The sequence below is a fragment of the Heptranchias perlo genome, chromosome 42 (genome assembly GCF_035084215.1).
Source record: "Heptranchias perlo isolate sHepPer1 chromosome 42, sHepPer1.hap1, whole genome shotgun sequence".
NCBI lineage: Eukaryota > Metazoa > Chordata > Chondrichthyes > Hexanchiformes > Hexanchidae > Heptranchias > Heptranchias perlo.
Genome location: NC_090366.1, coordinates 12,345,063 through 12,365,492, shown reverse-complemented (window position 1 = coordinate 12,365,492; position 20,430 = coordinate 12,345,063). Strand labels below are relative to the sequence as shown.

The 20,430-nt window shown below is 48.3% G+C and overlaps 1 long non-coding RNA gene across 1 annotated transcript; it reads right to left on the bottom strand.

Moving 5' to 3' along the window:
* Positions 1-1,518: 1,518 nt before the first annotated feature.
* Positions 1,519-18,446, bottom strand: LOC137306297 (uncharacterized). The gene is made up of 4 exons (XR_010958857.1): positions 18,350-18,446; positions 6,519-6,598; positions 3,911-4,034; positions 1,519-1,934 (listed from the first exon to the last, which is right to left on the bottom strand). It is a non-coding gene; the product is annotated as an uncharacterized lncRNA (long non-coding RNA).
* Positions 18,447-20,430: the final 1,984 nt, after the last annotated feature.

The window sequence follows — 20,430 nt, the reverse complement described above, 5'->3', positions numbered from 1 at the left end:
CTCCCAGAGCAGGTACAGGGTTAGATACAGAGTAAAGCTCCCTCTACACTGTCCCATCAAACACTCCCAGGGCAGGAACAGGGTTACATACAGAGTAAAGCTCCCTCTACACTGTCCCATCAAACACTCCCAGAGCAGGTACAGGGTTAGATACAGAGTAAAGCTCCCTCTGCACGGTCCCATCAAACACTCCCAGGGCAGGTTCAGCACGGGTTAGATACAGAGTAAAGCTCCCTCTACACTGTCCCATCAAACACTCCCAGGGCAGGTACAGCACGGGTTGGATGCAGAGTAAAGCTCCCTCTACACTGTCCCATCAAACACTCCCAGGGCAGGTTCAGCACGGGTTAGATACAGAGTAAAGCTCCCTCTACACTGTCCCATCAAACACTCCCAGGGCAGGGACAGCACGGGTTAGATACAGAGTAAAGCTCCCTCTACACTGTCCCATCAAACACTCCCAGGGCAGGTACAGGGTTAGATACAGAGTAAAGCTCCCTCTACACTGTCCCATCAAACACTCCCAGGGCAGGTACAGGGTTAGATACAGAGTAAAGCTGTGTAACCAAACTGAAGTATTTTGTCCAGTGTTGGTTTGGTGGTTGTCCCTTTAATTGGCAACTAAAGTCAGACTCCTGAACTCAATCTATCGCGCTGCAAGGTTTCTGCTTCCAACCATGAAAGAGAGAAATCAATTTTAAGCAATGCTATTTGTTTGGTTCAATTCGGGATTTGACTGGGGTGCTCCTTTTTGAATTGGAAGGATCAGATATTCGAAATGTCAGACGTCGCACTCTCTCAGTTCCAGGCTATAAAACGGAGAAGCAAGCAGTCAGTTTGAAAGACTAAAGCTTTGTGTCTGAAAGTTGTTTGGGAAGAGTCAGGTTGTGATCTCATCATTCTGGCCCCTCGATGATTTAGGGGATAGAGTTTTTAAAAAGTGTCACTCGGGGACTCCTGAAATGTGCATGAGGGGAGTCCTGGAGTTTGACCACACAATTTGCTCAGCGTCATAATGGTTGTGCAGGACTGGCCTGCCCTTTAGGGCCTTGTAAGGAGGAGACTGATTCCCTAACGGCAGGTCCAATCAACTGGAGTAACTGCCTGGATCAGTTTCCTTGTGGAACCATGGAGGCAACTCTTAAGGAGACCTCACTGACCTCCTCCACCTCCCCTACTCCCCTGGTGCGACTGCGTAAAGCAGGGCGATACACCTATTGAGGGCACAAGTAGATCTCCCCTGGCACTGCTCGCGGGTCTCGGTGGATAGAGTGGAGCTGCAGCACCACCTACTTGCCGCAACATGCGACTACAGCGTGACCAAGACTTGTTTACATAGGAGATTACCATTGTAACGGATTACAGAGGCATTTTCGGTGTTAAATGTTGGCATAAAAAGTCTGACCAAAGATTGTGCCCACAGGGAGTGAAGGCTAAGAAATATAGACAAGGCTCGGCCTAGTATGGATGCAGAAAGAAATACAAGAAGTTCGATATAGATTTTCGTTAAGCTTCTGAAAAGGTTTATTTATAAAATTCATAAGCTACATCAATATTTATTTAATTTCTCCATCTTCAGGGTTGAAAGTGAAGAAAAGAGACATCCTTTGCTGTCCGCAGGATAGAACCCTAATATCTGGGATTAGCTCCAGAAATATCTCCGCCTCTCTGGCTTCTGTCTTCCCAGTATTGAACGGAAGGAAATTGCAGCTCACACTGGACAAGCGACCTGTGAACAGGAAGAGTGGAGGGGTCGAGAGAGGTGGTGGTGAGGTAGAGCTGGGTGTCACCAGGGAACCTGACAATGGGTCTTCGGATGGTCAGCAAGGAAGCTCAACAAGTGAGTGGACGTGGGCTCTGAATTCTGCCCACTTGTTCAGCACTGGCCAGTCGAGAATGGCAGAGGTTCCGGTCTCCTGACAGGGTGTGCGTATCTGCAGAGAGGAAGAGAGAGGAAGAGAGAGTCAAAACGAGAAAGAGAATTCATCAGTTGGAGTGACTCATTGGATTTATTCTGGTGACTGCACCTACGTTCTGAAGCTTTTGTTTTGTGTTAACCAAGACTAGTTGGCCTGATCTGTAAGCCATTGACAACTATAGCCTCCGCCTATTAAAACAATAGTAAATTTAGTAAGGATCAGTGCTCGGAATATTAGAAACAGTGCATGTCGAGTTGACCAGCCATCCCCATTGGCTTGGTTCTCCATTGTGTTGGCCATTGCAGTTCTTTAAACCCAAGCTCACTGGATACAGCAAAGGCGATGGGCCCCGACAACATCCCAGCTGTAGTGCTGAAGACTTGTGCTCCAGAACTAGCCGCGCCTCTAGCCAAGCTGTTCCAGTACAGCTACGACACTGGCATTTACCCGACAATGTGGAAAATTGCCCAGGTATGTCCTGTCCACAAAAAGCAGGACAAATCCAATCCTGCCAATTACCGCCCCATCAGTCTACTCTCAATCATCAGCAAAGTGATGGAAGGTGTCGTCGACAGTGCTATCAAGCAGCACTTACTCACCAATAATCTGCCCACCGATGTTCAGTTTGGGTTCTGCCAGGACCACTCGGCTCCAGACCTCATTACAGCCTTGGTCCAAACATGGACAAAAGAGCTGAATTCCAGAGGTGAGGTGAGAGGGACTGCCCTTGACATCAAGGTAGCATTTGACCGAGTGTGGCACCAAGGAGCCCTAGTAAAATTGAAGTCAATGGGAATCAGGGGGAAAACTCTCCAATGGCTGGAGTCATACCTAGCACAAAGGAAGATGGTAGTGGTTGTTGGAGGCCAATCATCTCAGCCCCAGGACATTGCTGCAGGAGTTCCTCAGGGCAGTGTCCTCGGCCCAACCATCTTCAGCTGCTTCATCAATGACCTTCTCTCCATCATAAGGTCAGAAATGGGGATGTTCGCTGATGATTGCACAGTGTTCAGTTCCATTCGCAACCCCTCAGATAATGAAGCAGTCCGAGCCCGCATGCAGCAAGACCTGGACAACATCCAGGCTTGGGCTGATAAGTGGCAAGTGACATTCGCGCCAGATAAGTGCCAGACAATGACCATCTCCAACAAGAGAGTGTAACCACCTCCCCTTGACATTCAACGGCATTACCATCGCCGAATCCCCCACCATCAACATCCTGGGGGTCACCATTGACCAGAAACTTAACTGGACCAGCCATATAAATACTGTAGCCACAAGAGCAGGTCAGAGGCTGGGTATTCTGCGGTGAGTGACTCACCTCCTGACTCCCCAAAGCCTCTCCACCATCTACAAGGCACAAGTCAGGAGTGTGATGGAATACTCTCCACTTGCCTGGATGAGTGCAGCTCCAACAACACTCAAGAAGCTCAACGCCATCCAGAACAAAGCAGCCCGTTTGATTGGCACCCCATCCACCACCCTAAACATTCACTCCCTTCACCACCGGCGCACAGTGGCTGCAGTGTGCACCATCCACAGGATGCACTGCAGCAACTCGCCAAGGCTTCTTCGACAGCACCTCCCAAACCCGCGACCTCTACCAGCTAGAATGACAAGAGCAGCAGGCACATGGGAACAACCCCTCATGCCCACAATCACTCTCAGACATTGCTTGTTAGACCTGGGTTATTCTAACTCACACACAGCAGGAATTAAATGCTCTAACCTGCAAGAATTTATCCCTCTCAGTGTCTTAGCCTAGAAACCCTTATTGTCAGATTGGGCGCAAACCACTGACGATTTTTGCACCATTTCCCTTCAACGGATGGGACATCCCGAGCAGTTTGTGGCCAGATTTGGCAGGGAGAACTCCCGCCTGACCACGCTCTGATACCCCAGCGCTGAAGGAGGAGATCTCCCCACTGCGACCTTCATACTCAAACAGGGGCTGAATGTGAACTGTAATAAAGATTTCAAAGTGACCTCACCCCTTGCAGGTCATCTGAGATAAGTTGGTGGACGACACAAACAAGGCTCTGGACCTGTTGGCCAGCAAGTTTCCCCCTGTCATACCTCACTCGAGCCTCTCCCAGGTAGTGAATCAGCTGGAACCTTTGAAAAACACAACAGAAAGATTCTCACCAACCTGAATAATCAACGACATATCGCTGGAACTGCAGAGAGGGGATGGATCTTCCGTCCATGAATGTCAACGGGCAACGAGCCGGCCAAGGTCCCGACAGGCCACTCCCCCCCATTCCGCGTGAGACCCTGACAGTGGCAAAGGGGGAAACGTGGAAAATTTGCCCCCACCCGCTCAGACTTTTCATCCCACTGGTGTCTAAGAGGGATCGACAGAGTTTGGTAAATGGGGGCCAACTCTATACAGATGTGAGAATTGGAATTCAGTGCCCCAGGAAGAGAGAGTCAACAGAAGTATTTATAAAAGTGATGTAGATGCTTACTTGGGAATTAAGGTATTGAGGGATATGGAGAACAACTTGCATTTACTTTAACAAAGTGTCAAGGAATGTAGTCAGACAAAAATTGACACCGAGCCACATAAGGAGATATTAGGACAGGTGACCAAAAGCTTGGTCAAAGAGGTAGGTTTTAAGGAGCGTCTTAAAGGAGGAGAGAGAGAGGCGGAGAGGTTTAGGGAGGGAATTCCAGAGCTTAGGGCCCAGGCAGCTGAAGGCACGGCCGCCAATGGTGGAGCGATGGAAATCGGGGGATGTGCAAAAAGCCAGAATTGGAGGAGCGCAGAGATCTCGTAGGGTTGTAGGGGCTGGAGGAGGTTACAGAGATAGGGAGGGGGCAAGGTCACGGAGGGGTGAGAATTTTAAAGTCGAGGCGATGTAGGTCAGCGAGCACAGGGGGTGATGGGTGAACGGGACTTGGTGCGAATTAGGATACGGGGGCAGCAGAGTTTTGGATGAGCTCAAGTTTATGGAGGGTGGAAGATGGGAGGCCGGTCAGGAGAGCATTGGAATAGTCGAGTCTGGAAGTAACAAAGGCACGGATGAGGGTGAGGGTGGGATTGAGATTGAAATGAAGAAGAGCTGGCAATGGATGAGCAGGCTCAATGGGCCTTCTGCTATGGTCCTTCCACCTCTAGGGATGTGGTTTAAGTCAAAACCACAATGGTGGAATGAAACTGTCCTTTATCAGCCGGTAGCAGGCGCCTACTGAAATATGTTTGCGGCCGTGTCATTCCAGTGCTGGTGGTTGTTAGTAAACAGCACAATCCTGCCCCAAACAAGGCATTCTATCACCAGCCTGAGAGAGGCTAATGTGGGAAGTGCAAAATGGTCACCCTGGGACAGGAGAAGGCTCCCTTCAGAGGATGGGGCTGAAACCCATTGTCAGGGAAGAGTCAAGGGAGCTTTACTCTGTATCTAACCCTGTACCTGCCCTGGGAGTGTTTGACGGGACAGTGTAGAGGGAGCTTTACTCTGTATCTAACCCGTGTTGTACCTGCCCTGGGAGTGTTTGACGGGACAGTGTAGAGGGAGCTTTACTCTGTATCTAACCCTGTACCTGCCCTGGGAGCGTTTGATGGGACAGTGTAGAGGGAGCTTTACTCTGTATCTAACCCTGTACCTGCCCTGGGAGTGTTTGACGGGACAGTGTAGAGGGAGCTTTACTCTGTATCTAACCCTGTCCCTGCCCTGGGAGTGTTTGATGGGACAGTGTAGAGGGAGCTTTACTCTGTATCTAACCCTGTCCCTGCCCTGGGAGTGTTTGATGGGACAGTGTAGAGGGAGCTTTACTCTGTATCTAACCCGCGCTGTACCTGCCCTGGGAGTGTTTGATGGGACAGTGTAGAGGGAGCTTTACTCTGTATCTAACCCTGTACCTGCCCTGGGAGTGTTTGATGGGACAGTGTAGAGGGAGCTTTACTCTGTATCTAACCCTGTACCTGCCCTGGGAGTGTTTGATGGGGGAATGAATACCCAATATAAGGGAGAGTCCTATTGCCCAGAATTAACATCCCTTCCATTGATGAACAAATTGGCGAACAAAAATATTTTTCTATTCTTGAGCCCAGGTGGGTTTTAAAAGCCTGTAGTATTCCGGAGGAGGATGGGAAAATTGAGGGAAGTGAGGTTTTCCAGAGTTGGGAGGCCCTGGAAAAGGGTGAGTTAAAATAGGAGGCAGTGCAATAAGTTTTGATTTCAACACAGTGTAAAGGCAGAGTGTGTCAGTTGGTGAATTTGAAACGTGAGAAGGGAAACTTGAAGGGGGCAAGAAAGGTGACGGTTGAGAGAGAGAGAGAGAGGTTAGAGGGTGGAGATGAGAGGCATCACCTACCAGACGACAAGCTTCATCGAGCATCCCAGTCCGGGAGTGTGAGAAATCGGACGGAAAGACCTCCCCGGATACGGGGGTGGGGACACAACCGGGTCGATTTTAAACCTGCCAATCGGCTCTGACGCCCAATGAAATCACTGGGACTGAAAATCTAAGCGGTTCCTCTAACTGGCGTTCAATCCGTCTCACCGGTTTAATGCCCAGGCGGGGATTTGGAAAACTAAACCAACACGTCAAGGACAGAAGTGGGCCTCAGAGAGAGGCAGGAGTTGAACCAATTACCTGTTAATACTTGGATATCTCTCCCTCACTCTGTTAGGAATCAGCTGCAGCACAGGTAAAGCTCCGTTCTCCATTTTTTCCTGTGGAGAGAGGAGAAACTGCCGCTCGTTAATCCCTCCATAATTCACCACCCGTACATCACTGATGCTTTCAAATAGAATTGTTACAGCACAGGAGGCGGCCATTCGGCCCATTGGGCCTGTGCCGGCTCTTTGTAAGAGCTATCCCGTTCGTCCCATTCCCCCGTTCTCTCCCCCCCGTAGCCCTGGGGAAGAATGCCAATGGACTGTTTCTGTCATTTTGTATTTTCTCCTTCTTCCCTCTCCTGGGAGACAGTTCCTGAGGCCATTTGACCATGTGAGGCATCACAACTGATGCCTATCCTTTTTTCTAACCCATGCCCCCTCTCTATCGATGCATTTACATTCCCTTTAATGCCACATGGCTTAATTTTCATAAGCTTAAAACACAGCAGTATCTTGCTTCTGTGTATCATGTGAACTGTAAATAAATCCGAATAGGTTTTAGCCTGTTCACATTGGTCTGGTGTGGTATTTTAAGCCTTCTGGCTGTAGTAAGTATCCCATGTGATTAACAATGACCAATACCATCATTAGTGGGTAATTATTGATCCTGGTGGACTCTTCAGCTCTGGGGCATAAAAGATTCTGGGGAATGGAAGACCCTGATCCCAGAATCAAGCACAATCTGCTCACGAAATCACACCCATTAAAATGTAACACTGATCGTGGTGTGATCTAGTGAAAGCTTTGCTCTCAGATTAGTGATGCAACCAATGGATGTGGTGGAAATTATTATATTGTTTCTTGCTCTGTTGCAAACGTCATTGGTTTCAGTGGGAGAGGTGGGGTACCAGAGGTATAGGCTTCATCGTACTGATTGGTATCTTCCGCTCGACTATTCTCGAGTGCAAGAGATTGTCTGCAATGCTGAATTTCCGAGCATATGTGGGCCACCTCGAAATACAGGAGAGGTGTGTGTGTGTGTGTGTGTGTGTGTAGTAATCAGTCTGAATATTTGTGGATCTCCTATGAAATTGCTCACGTTCGGGGTAATTTGGAATGTGTGTGAACTGGCAACCCATTGTGCATCTCTCATGATTTTTTATCTCCGTTGACTTCAATGCCAATCCACGAATGACCGTACACTAATCGCACAAAGCCAAAATTACCCCCAGGAAATTCAATGATTCATGAAGACAAGTATTATAAAAAGGTGTACTACATCATGTAAGGCTCAGTAGATTATTCTGCTAGGATTCAGTTGTGACCCCTTTGAAGCCACAAATTCCTAACTGTTGTTAAGCAAACATGGGGCCCGATTTTTCCAGGGGTGCGGGTTCTGGGCGGGTGGGCCAGCGGGCGCGAAATTAGTGGGTTGCCCGCGCGATCGTAGCAGGCAACACACTAATTGGAATCACTTACCTGCTCCTCCGGGGTCCCCGCTGCTGATCTGCGCGTTGGGCGGGCTGCGCATGCGCAGTACGATCTGTCAGCTGGAGGCGCTCTATTTAAAGGGGCAGTCCTCCACTGACAGATGCTGCCACAAACAGCATAAATTACAGCATGGAGCAGCCCAGGGGGAAGGCTGCTCCCAGTTTAATGATGCCTCACCCCAGGTATCATTAGATGGGGTGAGGAGGAGGGGGAGGGACAGAGATCTTCCCCCAGGCGGGCGGGAGGAAGCGGCCTGCCTCTGCCACCAAGAAGGCCTGGCTCGAGGTGGCAGAGGGGGTCACCTGCGCCACCAACATATCGCCCACCTGCATACAGTGCAGGAGGCGCTCCAATGACCGCAGTAGGTCAGCCACAGTGAGAACACGTAGTCTTTCCCCTACACTCCGTCTGCCACAACACTGCCCCCACCCCATATCTCCTTCGGCACCGCCAACACTACTCTGTCACATCACCCCTCATACCCACTCAAACCTCATCCTCATCTTACCTGCACTTACTCACCTCGCCAGTACTCACCCCGCCACTAACACGCGACCCAATCCTCATACAATCTCATGGCTCTATCCCATACTCACCCTCTCGTGCATCTCCCTCACGGCCAGCCTCACTCAACCTGCCACCACCTGTGCTGCAGCCACAGGGCATGCATCACATATGTGCAGTAGGCAGCGTAAGGCAAACGTGTCGTGAGCATGAAGGGGATGCACAAGGGTGTCTGAGGGTTTGTCATGGTTCTTACTTCTATTGAATTAAAGAACAACTCACATCACACATTATATTGGCACCACTACTGCCATGTCTTCGTGAATCCGGTCCGGTTTGTGCAATAATGCCCGCCCCTCGGTATCCCTATGAGGACCCACCACTGATGCCACCCAGTGTGTCACTGCAGAGTAGGTGCAGGTGTATTTGCAGGGCTCTTCCGCGCAGACGACTGAGAGACATCGGCGATGTCCCCGGTTGCAGCCTGGAAGGCTGTGGAGCAGAAGATCGGGAGGGCAGTGGTGACTTTGACAGCGACAGGTAGGAAGATGGTGCACGGGCCAGCCAGGAGCAGCTCGGCATGAAAGAGGCTGCAGATGTCCACGTCTACATGTCGAGTGAATCTGCGCCTCCGTGTGCACTGCTGCTCAGAGAGGTCCAGGAGGCTGAGCCTCGGTCTGTAGACCCTGTGGCGAGGGTAGTGCCCTCTGCGACGCGTCTCTCTCTGCGGTAGTCCTCCCTCCTGCTGTACAGGTGGACGTGTCACAGCACTCTGTTGTGGAGCTCCACGTGTCAGAGGTGGACGGCGTGGACGGCGAGGCTGGTGATGCTGTTCGTCCTCCGAGGAGGTCATGACTGCAGCTACGGCGGCCCCCATCCGCAAGATGTACATCTGAGGGGGTCCGCAAGGCAGGCACATGTCTCCGGACCCCGGGGTAAGTGTGCAGGTTGGTGACTTTGACCGTCTGGAGGAGGGTGGTGGAGGCCAAACTTTGTCCCAAGTGACAGAGTGGCCTCCTGCAATGGCTGAGGGTCTCCCCCCGCCCCCCCCCCCTGTCAAATGGACCTTTGCAGCTGCCACAGGCTGACGGCTGCAACACGTCCATTTCAACTGGGACTGTTTCCCCCAGTGTGTGAAACAGTCCCATGTTTCTCCAAAATCACACACAGTCCCTTAATCAGGTCAGTTAATGACCTGAACAAGCGAAATAAATACTCTCAAGTGGCATCCCGCTGGCTTTAATTGCCTGCGGGATTCCCACCAGCGGGGGCTGCGCACGCACGCCGGCGCGTCAGCGGGGAACCCGGAATTGGGCGGGATCGAGGCGCGATCCGGTCCCGCACCTGGATTTCGGGATTTTCGGGCCCCCCCCCCGCCGAGAACGCACCCGGTAGCGGGTGCTAAAATCGGGCCCCATGGTCTCAAAAGGTCAGTTGGAGTTTAATTGCTGCTCGGAGTATTTGTGAGTTTCAGGCATTTTAATGTTATTTTACACTTGTAATAAATAAAATGTGACATCAGGACATGCTGGAATGTACCTATTATGTAAACACTAACAGATTGTGTTGTTCATGGATGGTCAGATAATTTGCTATGCAGTGGGAATCGTCTTCCTCTGGTAAAGTGCCTTTGCGTCCCTTTAAACTCACAAATTCCAGTTGTTTAAGTCAGAGTTTGATTATTGTTTGCCCCAGACCTTGCAGAGTGTGATGTGTCGTGTGGTTACATTGTGAGGAGGCGAGATTGCAGGTTACCACGAAAGAAGGTGGAACAAATTATCTAAGATTTCTGCACAGACATGTCAAGACAAATGGAAAATAATGAATATTTCCTTCATCCACTGATGCTGAAACTTGGTAAACCTTCATGTAAAAATTATGCTTTTAATTTTCTCAGTATCAACAAAAAGAAACTCCTTGTGCTGTAATTGTTGGCTTTGCTTCTCTCTGTGCGAAGATTTATGAAGAAAAGATAATTTGGAAAAAGAACTCAGAAATCATTTGCTTTTTTTTTCAACTCAGAAATCTTGCTGCACGAATTTGTAATCTAAAATATAAGGACAGGTGTTGATCCTCTCTCTCTCGAGGGGAGGAAGGAGGGAGAGTAAAAAGGGGGGAGGAGAAGGGAGAGAAAAAAGGGGGGAGGGAGAAGGGGGAGAAAAAAGGGGGAGAGAAAAGGGGGAGGAGAGAGAGAAAAAATGGGGGAGGAGAGAGAGAAAAAATGGGGGAGGAGGGAGAGAAAAAATGGGGAGGAGGGAGAGAAAAAAGGGGGAGGAGAGAGAGAAAAAATGGGGGAGGAGAGAGAGAAAAAATGGGGGAGGAGGGAGAGAAAAAAGGGGGGAGGAGGGAGAGAAAAAGGGGGGGAGGAGGGAGAGAAAAAGGGGGGAGGGAGAGAAAAAGAGGGGAGGAGGGAGAGAAAAAAGGGGGGAGGGAGAAGGGGGAGAAAAAAGGGGGAGAAAAAAGGGGGAGGAGAGAGAGAAAAAATGGCGGAGGAGGGAGAGAAAAAAGGGGGGAGGAGGGAGAGAAAAAAGGGGGGAGGAGGGAGAGAAAAAGGGGGGAGGAGGGAGAGAAAAAGGGGGGAGGAGGGAGAGAAAAAGGGGGGAGGGAGAGAAAAAGAGGGGAGGAGGGAGAGAAAAAGAGGGGAGAAATGAGGGAGAGAAAAAAGGAGGGAGGAGGGAGAGAAAAAGGGGGGAGGAGGGAGAGAAAAAGGGGGGAGGGAGAGAAAAAGAGGGGAGGAGGGAGAGAAAAAAGGGGGGGAGGAGGGAGAGAAAAAAGGGGGGAGGAGGGAGAGAAAAAGAGGGGAGAAATGAGGGAGAGAAAAAAGGAGGGAAGAGGGAGAGAAAAAGGGGGGAGGAGGGAGAGAAAAAGGGGGGGAGGAGGGAGAGAAAAAGGGGGGGAGGAGGGAGAGAAAAAAGGGGGGATGAGGGAGAGAAAAAGGGGGGGAGGAGGGAGAGAAAAAAGGGGGGATGAGGGAGAGAAAAAAGGGGGGATGAGCGAGAGAAAAAGAGGGGAGGAGGGAGAGAAAAAAGGGGGGATGAGGGAGAGAAAAAAGGGGGGATGAGCGAGAGAAAAAGAGGGGAGGAGGGAGAGAAAAAAGGGGGGAGGAGGGAGAGGAAAAGGGGGGGAGGAGGAAGAGGAAAAGGGGGGGAGGAGGAAGAGGAAAAGGGGGGGAGGAGGGAGAGAAAAAAGGAGGGAGGAGGGAGAGAAAAAGGGGGAGGAGGGAGAGGAAAAAATGGGGGAGGAGGGAGAGAAAAAGGGGGGGAGGAGGGAGAGAAAAAGGGGGGAGGAGGGAGAGAAAAGGGGGGAGGAGGGAGAGAAAAAAGGGGGGAAGGAGGGAGAGAAAAAGGGGGGGAGGAGGGAGAGGAAAAGGGGGGAGGAGGGAGAGAAAAAAGGGGGGAAGGAGGGAGAGAAAAAAGGGGGGAGGGAGAGAAAAAAGGGGGGAGGAGGGAGAGAAAAAAGGGGGGAAGGAGGGAGAGAAAAAAGGGGGGAGGGAGAGAAAAAAGGGGGGAGAGAGAAGGTAGAGAAAAAAGGGGGGAGGGAGAGAAAAAAGGGGGGAGAGAGAAGGTAGAGAAAAAAGGGGGGAGGGAGAAGGGAGAGAAAAAAGGGGGAGGGAGAGAAAAAAGGGGGGAGGGAGAAGGGAGAGAAAAAAGGGGGGAGGGAGAGAAAAAAGGGGGGAGGGAGAAGGGAGAGAAAAAAGGGGGGAGGGAGAGAAAAAAGGGGGGGAGGAGAAGGGAGAGAAAAAAGGGGGAGGGAGAAGGGAGAGAAAAAAGGGGGGAGGAGAGAGAGAAACAAGGGGGGAGGAGGAAGAGAAAAAAGGGGGGAGGAGGGAGAGAAAAAATGGGGGAGGGAGAAGGGAGAGAAAAAGGGGGAGGAGAGAGAGAAAAAAGGGGGGAGGAGAGAAAGAAAAAAGGGGGGAGGAGGGAGAGAAAAAATGGGGGAGGGAGAAGGGAGAGAAAAAGGGGGAGGAGAGAGAGAAAAAAGGGGGGAGGAGAGAAAGAAAAAAGGGGGGAGGAGGGAGAGAAAAAAGGGGGGAGGAGGGAGAGAAAAAAGGGGGGATGAGGGAGAGAAAAAGGGGGGATGTGGGAGAGAAAAGGGGGGAGGGAGAGAAAAAGAGGGGAGAGAAAAAGGGGGGAGAAATGAGGGAGAGAAAAAAGGAGGGAGGAGGGAGAGAAAAAGGGGGGAGGAGGGAGAGAAAAAGAGGGGAGAAATGAGGGAGAGAAAAAAGGAGGGAGGAGGGAGAGAAAAAGGGGGGAGGAGGGAGAGGAAAAGGGGGGAGGAGGGAGAGAAAAAAGGGGGGGAGGAGGGAGAGGAAAAGGGGGGGAGGAGGGAGAGGAAAAAGGGGGAGGGAGAGAAAAAAGGGGGGAAGGAGGGAGAGAAAAAGGGAGGGAGGAGGGAGAGAAAAAGGGGGGAGGAGGGAGAGAAAAAAGGGGGGGAGAGAAAAAGGGGGGAGGGAGAGAAAAAGGGGGGAGGAAGGAGAGAAAAAAGGGGGAGGAGGGAGAGAAAAAGGGGGGAGGAGGGAGAGAAAAGGGGGAGGAGGGAGAGGAAAAAGGGGGAGGGAGAGAAAAAAGGGGGGAAGGAGGGAGAGAAAAAGGGAGGGAGGAGGGAGAGAAAAAGGGGGGAGGAGGGAGAGAAAAAAGGGGGGGGAGAGAAAAAGGGGGAGGGAGAGAAAAAGGGGGGAGGAAGGAGAGAAAAAAAGGGGGGAGGAGGGAGAGAAAAAGGGGGGAGGAGGGAGAGAAAAAGGGGGGAGGAGGGAGAGAAAAAAGGGAGAGAAAAAAGGGAGAGAAAAAAGGGAGAGAAAAAAGGGAGAGAAAGAAAGTGGGGAGGAGGGAGAGAAAAAGGGGGGAGGAGGGAGAGAAAAAGGGGGGAGGAGGGAGAGAAAAAAGGGGGGAGGAGGGAGAGAAAAAAGGGAGAGAAAAAAGGGAGTGAAAAAGGGAGAGAAAAAAGGGAGAGAAAAAGGGAGAGAAAAAAGGGAGAGAAAAAAGTGGGGAGGAGGGAGAGAATAGGGGGGGAAGGAGGGAGAGAAAAAAGGGGGTGGAGGGAGAGAAAAAGGGGGGGTGGAGGGGGAGAAAAAGGGGGGGTGGAGGGAGAGAAAAAAGGGGGGTGTAGGGAGAGAAAAAGGGGGGAGGAGGGAGAGAAAAAAGGGGGGGAGGAGGGAGAGAAAAAAGGAGAGGAAAAAAGGGAGAGGAAAAAAGGGGGGGCCGAGCGAGAGGAAAAAAGGGGGGGCCGAGGGAGAGGAAAAAAGGGGGGAGCAGGTAGAGAAAAAAGGGGGGAGGAGGGAGAGAAAAAAGGGGGGAGGAGGAGGAGGAGAGGAAAACAGAGATAATTACCCTGTTATACAATTATTTGTTTAAAAAAATTCCCTGTTTATCTGATCAAATGGTTACTTAAAAAAATTATCCCACATATCTGATAATATTGCAACTTTAAAATTGACCTTGTATATTTATGATAACAGATATTTTTAAATCTTGCCATATTTCTCTATGGTCATAGAATCACAGAATGGTCGCAGTACAGAAGGAGGCCATTCAGCCCATCGTGCCTGTGCCGGCTCTTTGAAAGAGCGATCCAATTAGTCCCACTCCCCCCTACTCTTTCCCCGTAGCCCTGCAAATTTTTTTCCTTCAAGTATTTATCCAATTCCTTTTTGAAAGTTATTATTGAATCTGCTTCCACCGCCCTTTCAGGCAGCGCATTCCAGATCAGAACAACTCGCTGCGTAAAAAAGTTTTTCCTCATGTCGCCTTTGGTTCTTTTGCCAATCACCTTAAATCTGTGTCCACTGGTTCTCGACCCTTCCGCCAATGGGAACAGTTTCTCTCTATCTGCTCTGTCTAGACCCTTCATGATTTTGAACGCCTCGATCAAATCTCCTCTCAACCTTCTCTGCTCTAAGGAGAACAATCCCAGCTTCTCCAGTCTCTCCTCATAACTGAAGTCCCTCATCCCTGGGACCATTCTGGTAAATCTTTTCTGCACCCTCTCCAAGGCCTTCACATCCTTCCAAGTTTTGTGGCATCTGCAAATTTTGAAATTCTGCCCTGTGCACCCAAGTCATTAATATGTATTAAAAAAATGTCCCAGTATTGACCTCTGGAGAACACCACTGTACACCTCTGTCCAGTCCGAAAAACAACCGCTCACTCTCTGTTTCCTGTAACTTAGCCAATTTCGTATCCATGCGGCCACTGACTCTTTTATTCCATGGGCTTCAGCGTTGCTGACAAGCCTATTATGTGGCACTTTATCAAACGCCTTTTGAAAGTCCATATACAGATCATGTGGTTACTTTAAAAGAACATTATCCCGTATATTTGTGCTCAAATCAAAAACAACATAATGAGGATTTTTCAGACGTAATGTTTGGTCGAGTCAATGCTTTTTGTGTTTCTGTAGCGATGATGATTCACAGCCTTTACTGAGGTACTTTAGTTTTACGGCTTTTTAACCACTAGAGGTTAAAACGCGTGGGAAACGAGAGCAAGTGAACAAACCCAGATTAAAAAATCAAAATGGATGTCATAGTCAGCACAGAAATGGGCTCGGCAGAGCCCAAGGAAATTAAATTAAACACACTATCTTTAACTATAAATAAAGTTAAATAAATGAATATTCAGAATAATTAATTACTAATTAATTTAAAATCAAGCTAAAATCCATCTACTAAATATAAGCCAAACCTTATTAGTCTAGAATTAAATACTTACAAATAAATAGAAAAATATAAAGAATACTGCATGACAAATCTTTGTATAAAATAAAACTAAAGTGACAATGAAAGGTTAGATATTGTTTAATTATACTGTATTGTAACTATATTACAAATATATATAATTCTCTTGTAAAAATATATTTGTACTGCATTAAAATATATATTCATACTGCATTAAGTGAAAACTATGCTGGATAAATTGTTAGTTAAACTTTATTACAACTATGTAAAAGTTGCATTATAACTATATAATTCTAGGTAATATGTATTTTTGAAATATAAAACGAATTATGTTGTACAATACAATATAGTAATTATATTGTACGCCCCAAAACAATTCCTACATGTTGGTTATTAATTGTTTAAAGATGCATTTTTTCTGCAGTTGTTTTATGGGAAGTGAACGGAGATAGGAGATTATGAGACCCGAAAAAAAGTAAGAGAGAGGGGGAGGATGGAAAGAGGTAAGAGTAACAAGGACTGCAGTGAATGTGCGTTGAAATACACCAACAAGCAAACAGCATTTTAAAAAGTTCACTCGATTTCAACCTGACAGTGAGCAAGGAAGGGCAAAAGGGTAACTAGGGAGAGAGTAGGGCCTCTTAAGGATCAACAAGGTCATCTATGTGCGGAACCACAAGAGATGGGTGAGATCCTGAATGACTATTTCACATCGGTATTTACGGTTGAGAAAGGCATGGATGTTAGGGAACTTGGGGAAATAAATAGTGATGTCTTGAGGAGTGTACATATTACAGAGAGGGAGGTGCTGGAAGTCTTAACGCGCATCAAGGTAGATAAATCTCCGGGACCTGATGAAATGTATCCCAGGACGTTATGGGAGGTTAGGGAGGAAATTGCGGGTCCCCTAGCAGAGATATTTGAATCATCCACCGCTACAGGTGAGGTGCCTGAAGATTGGAGGGTAGCAAATGTTGTGCCTTTGTTTAAGAAGGGCGGCAGGGAAAAGCCTGGGAACTACAGACCAGTGAGCCTGACATCTGTAGTGGGTAAGTTGTTAGAGGGTATTCTGAGGGACAGAATCTACAGGCATTTGGAGAGGCAGGGACTAATTAGGAACAGTCAGCATGGTTTTGTGAGAGGAAAATCATGTCTCACGAATTTGATTGAGTTTTTTGAAGGGGTAACCAAGAAGATAGATGAGGGCTGTGCAGTAGACGTGGTCTACATGGACTTCAGCAAAGCATTTGACAAGGTACCGCATGGTAGGTTGTTACATAAGGTTAAATCTCATGGGATCCAAGGTGAGGTAGCCAATTGGATACAAAATTGGCTTGACGACAGAAGACAGAGGGTGGTTGTCGAGGGTTGTTTTTCAAACTGGATGCCTGTGTCCAGCGGTGTGCCTCAGGGATCGGTGCTGGGTCCGCTGTTATTTGTTATTTATATTAATGATTTGGATGAGAATTTAGGAGGCATGGTTAGTAAGTTTGCAGATGACACCAAGATTGGTGGCATTGTGGACAGTGAAGAAGGTTATCTAGGATTGCAACGGGATCTTGATAAATTGGGCCAGTGGGCCGATGAATGGCAGATGGAGTTTAATTTAGATAAATGTGAGGTGATGCATTTTGGTAGATCGAATCGGGCCAGGACCTACTCCGTTAATGGTAGGGCGTTGGGGAGAGTTATAGAACAAAGAGATCTAGGAGTACAGATTCATAGCTCCTTGAAAGTGGAGTCACAGGTGGATAGGGTGGTGAAGAAGGCATTCAGCATGCTTGGTTTCATTGGTCAGAACATTGAATGCAGGAGTTGGGATGTCTTGTTGAAGTTGTACAGGGCATTGGTGAGGCCACACTTGGAATACTGTGTACAGTTCTGGTCACCCTATTATAGAAAGGATATTATTAAACTAGAAAGAGTGCAGAAAAGATTTACTAGGATGCTACCGGGACTTGATGGTTTGACTTACAGGGAGAGGTTAGACAGACTGGGACTTTATTCCCTGGAGAGTAGGAGGTTAAGGGGTGATCTTATAGAAGTCTATAAAATAATGAGGGGCATAGATAAGGTCGATAGTCAAAATCTTTTCCCAAAGGTAGGGGAGTCTATAACAAGGGGGCACAGATTTAAGGTGAGAGGGGAGAGATACAAAAGGATCCAGAGGGGCAATTTTTTCACTCAAAGGGTGGTGAGTGTCTGGAACGAGCTGCCAGAGGCAGTAGTAGAGGCGGGTACAATTTTGTCTTTTAAAAAGCATTTGGACAGTTACATGGGGAAGATGGGTATCGAGGGATATGGGCCAAGTGCAGGCAATTGGGACTAGCTTCGTGGTATAAACTGGGCGACATGGACATGTTGGGCCGAAGGGCCTGTTTCCATGTTGTAACTTCTATGATTCTATGAATTCTATTGAAATACACAGTCAGTCACACCCTATAATTGTGGCATTATGGATACAACTCTGCCCCACTGACCCAATACCCGAGTGGAGACAGTAGGTTTTTAAAATGAACATAAAAATACTCTAAACGAAATGTACCTAAAAGCACACATCCAGTCTGTCAGTGGATTCTGCGGGACTCCCCTTTGAATTCAGACAATTTAAATCGTTAAAAGAAAAATCGGTGTCTCTTTCTCTCACTCGTCCTCTCTGCATTTTATTGTTCTCCAGACCAGTGTCTGTACACGAAATGTGATGTTTTAAAGCTGATTTGATCAGTGTCACACTACCTAAACTCTGGCTGAGGACTGGGGAACAATACTGAGGACAGAAATCGGGTGTGGTTTGAGGAAGCTGCCAGTTACTATCCTGTAGAACACTTTACAGATAGAGTGTGAAATCTCTCAGATAATTACAGGATTTAGGGGAGTGAGACATGTTTTAAATGGGACAGATCTGGGGGGGGGAGATGTACTCCAAAACTTCAAAAAAAACTTTTCAAACTTAATAAAACAGTTGCAGAAAAAAAAAGTGAGTCCGAAGGCATCTTTAAACAGTTAATAATCAACATTTAGGAATCGTGAACTATCAGACTGCATCACTATCTCTCGCTCCTTCTCTCTCCCCAGCCCGTTTTTTTAAAATATTATTTAGGGAGCTGCAAACTTGAGGGTTTGGTTTCTCCCCCCTCGCTTAAGAATCATTCTTTTTGTTTAAATTTGCACATGATAAAATAAAAGTTCAATGTTACCTTGACTAGCAGAGCAATGTCCCTGGACCGCTTTCCGTTTCCCTCCCAAGACTGAATATTTCAATTCACTGCTAACCAGCACATGGCAATCTTCAGTACGTCAAAGTCTGCGGCCAGATCACCACACGTTCGCAGTTCCTGTTAAACAGAATCAGCGCCTGATAAACAGCTTTGTAAACAAAATTTAAAAAGTCAGTTTTGGGTTGGCAGGCTGTCAGTCACCACTGCCCTCAACAACTTCTCTTTCACATCCTTCCAGGGTGCCACCTGGGACATCGCTCACCTCTCTCGGTTTTCTGCACAAAAAGAGCCCTGCAAATACACCTACACTCACTCTGCAGTGGCATCAGTTGTGGGTCTTCATAGTGATCCTCAGGAAAAGGGCATTATTGTACAAACCAGACAAGATTTGCAAAGGTGTGGCAGTAGTGGTGACGATATAATATGTAATGTGAGTTGATCAGAAATTAAATATAAGTAGAAACCATGACAAACCCTCAAACCCCCTTGTGCATCCCCTTCATGCTCACGACACGTTTGCCTTACGCTGCCTACTGCACATATGTGATGCATGCCCTGTGGCTGCAGCACAGGTAGTGGCAGGTTGGGTGAGGCTGGCCGTGAGGGAGATGCATCAGAGGGTGAGTATGAGATAGAGCCATGAGATTGTATGAGGATTGGGTTGAGTGGTAGTGGTGGGATGAGTACTGGCGAGCTGAGTAAGTGCAGGTAAGATGAGGATGAGGTTTGAGTGGGTGTGGGGAGTGATGTGACAGAGTAGTGTTGGCAGTGCAGAAGGAGATGTGGGGTGGGGGCGGTGATGTGGCAGATGGAGCGTAGGGGAATGAGTAAGTGTACTTACTTCGGCTGATCTACTTAGGTCATTGGAGCGCCTCCTGCACTGTATGCAGGTGCGCGATATGTTGGTGGTGCAGGTGACCTCCTCTACCACCTCGAGCCAGGCCTTCTTGGTGGCAGAGGCAGGCCACTTCCTCCCATCCACCAGGGAGATCTCTGTCCTCCTCCTCCTCCTCCTCCTCCTCACCCCATCCAGTAGGACCTGGAGTGAGGCATCATTAAACCTGGGAGCAACCTTCCCCCTGGGCTGCTCCATGCTATAATTTTGGCTCCTTTCTGCAGCATCAGTCAGTGGAGGACTGCCCCTTTAAATAGGGCTCCTCCAGCTGACAGTCTATGATGCGGGTGCGCAGTCCGTCCGCTGCGCAGCTGTCCAGCACCCAGTCGACCCCCCTGCTGCAACCCGCCTCCCTCCTAAAATTGAGCCCAAAGAATCTGCAAAGGGACTTATACAGATCACGTGAGTGGGCAAGAAGGTGGCAGATGGAGTGTAATGTGGGGAAATGTGAAATTATCCACTAGGAAGAATAGAAAAACAGATTTTTTTTTAAAAGGTGAGAGACTAAGAAAGACTAAGAGATTAAGGGACCAATGTCCTCGCGGGGGTGTTTGCTCGTGCTGTTGGGGAAGGTTTAAACTAGAGTGGCAGGGGGATGGGAACCTGAGCGGGGAGTCAGAAGGAAGTAAAGTTGAGAGCAGCCAAAGAGGGGAAGACCCAGGGGAAATTTACAATACAAATAGTACAAACAGTTCATAGAATCATAGAAGTTGTTCAAGAACAAGTGAAAGGGAAAAGCGTAGGAGCAGTGGAAAGAAAGTGTACTTTAGACACTACAGAGAAAGTGAAAATTAGAAGGCATAAGGCGATTAACCCAGCATCAAAGCTAAAGGTCAGGCTAGGGTTTGTGGTCCAACTAAGAGTTCTATATACAAATGCACGGAGTATAAGAAAGAAATTAAATGAACTACAGGTTCAAATTCAAATTGGAGGGTATGACATGATAGCTATTACTGAGACATGGCTGCAGGATGGTCAGGATTGGGAACTAAATATACCAGGTTATAAGGTCTACAGGAGAGATAGGGAAAATGGAAAAGGGGGAGGAGTAGCCTTAATGATTAGAGATGAAATCACTTCAATGATAAAGGGGGATATAACGAGAGGTAAGCAGCCAACAGAGACCTTATGGGTTGAATTGAGAAATAGGAAAGGATCTAAGACT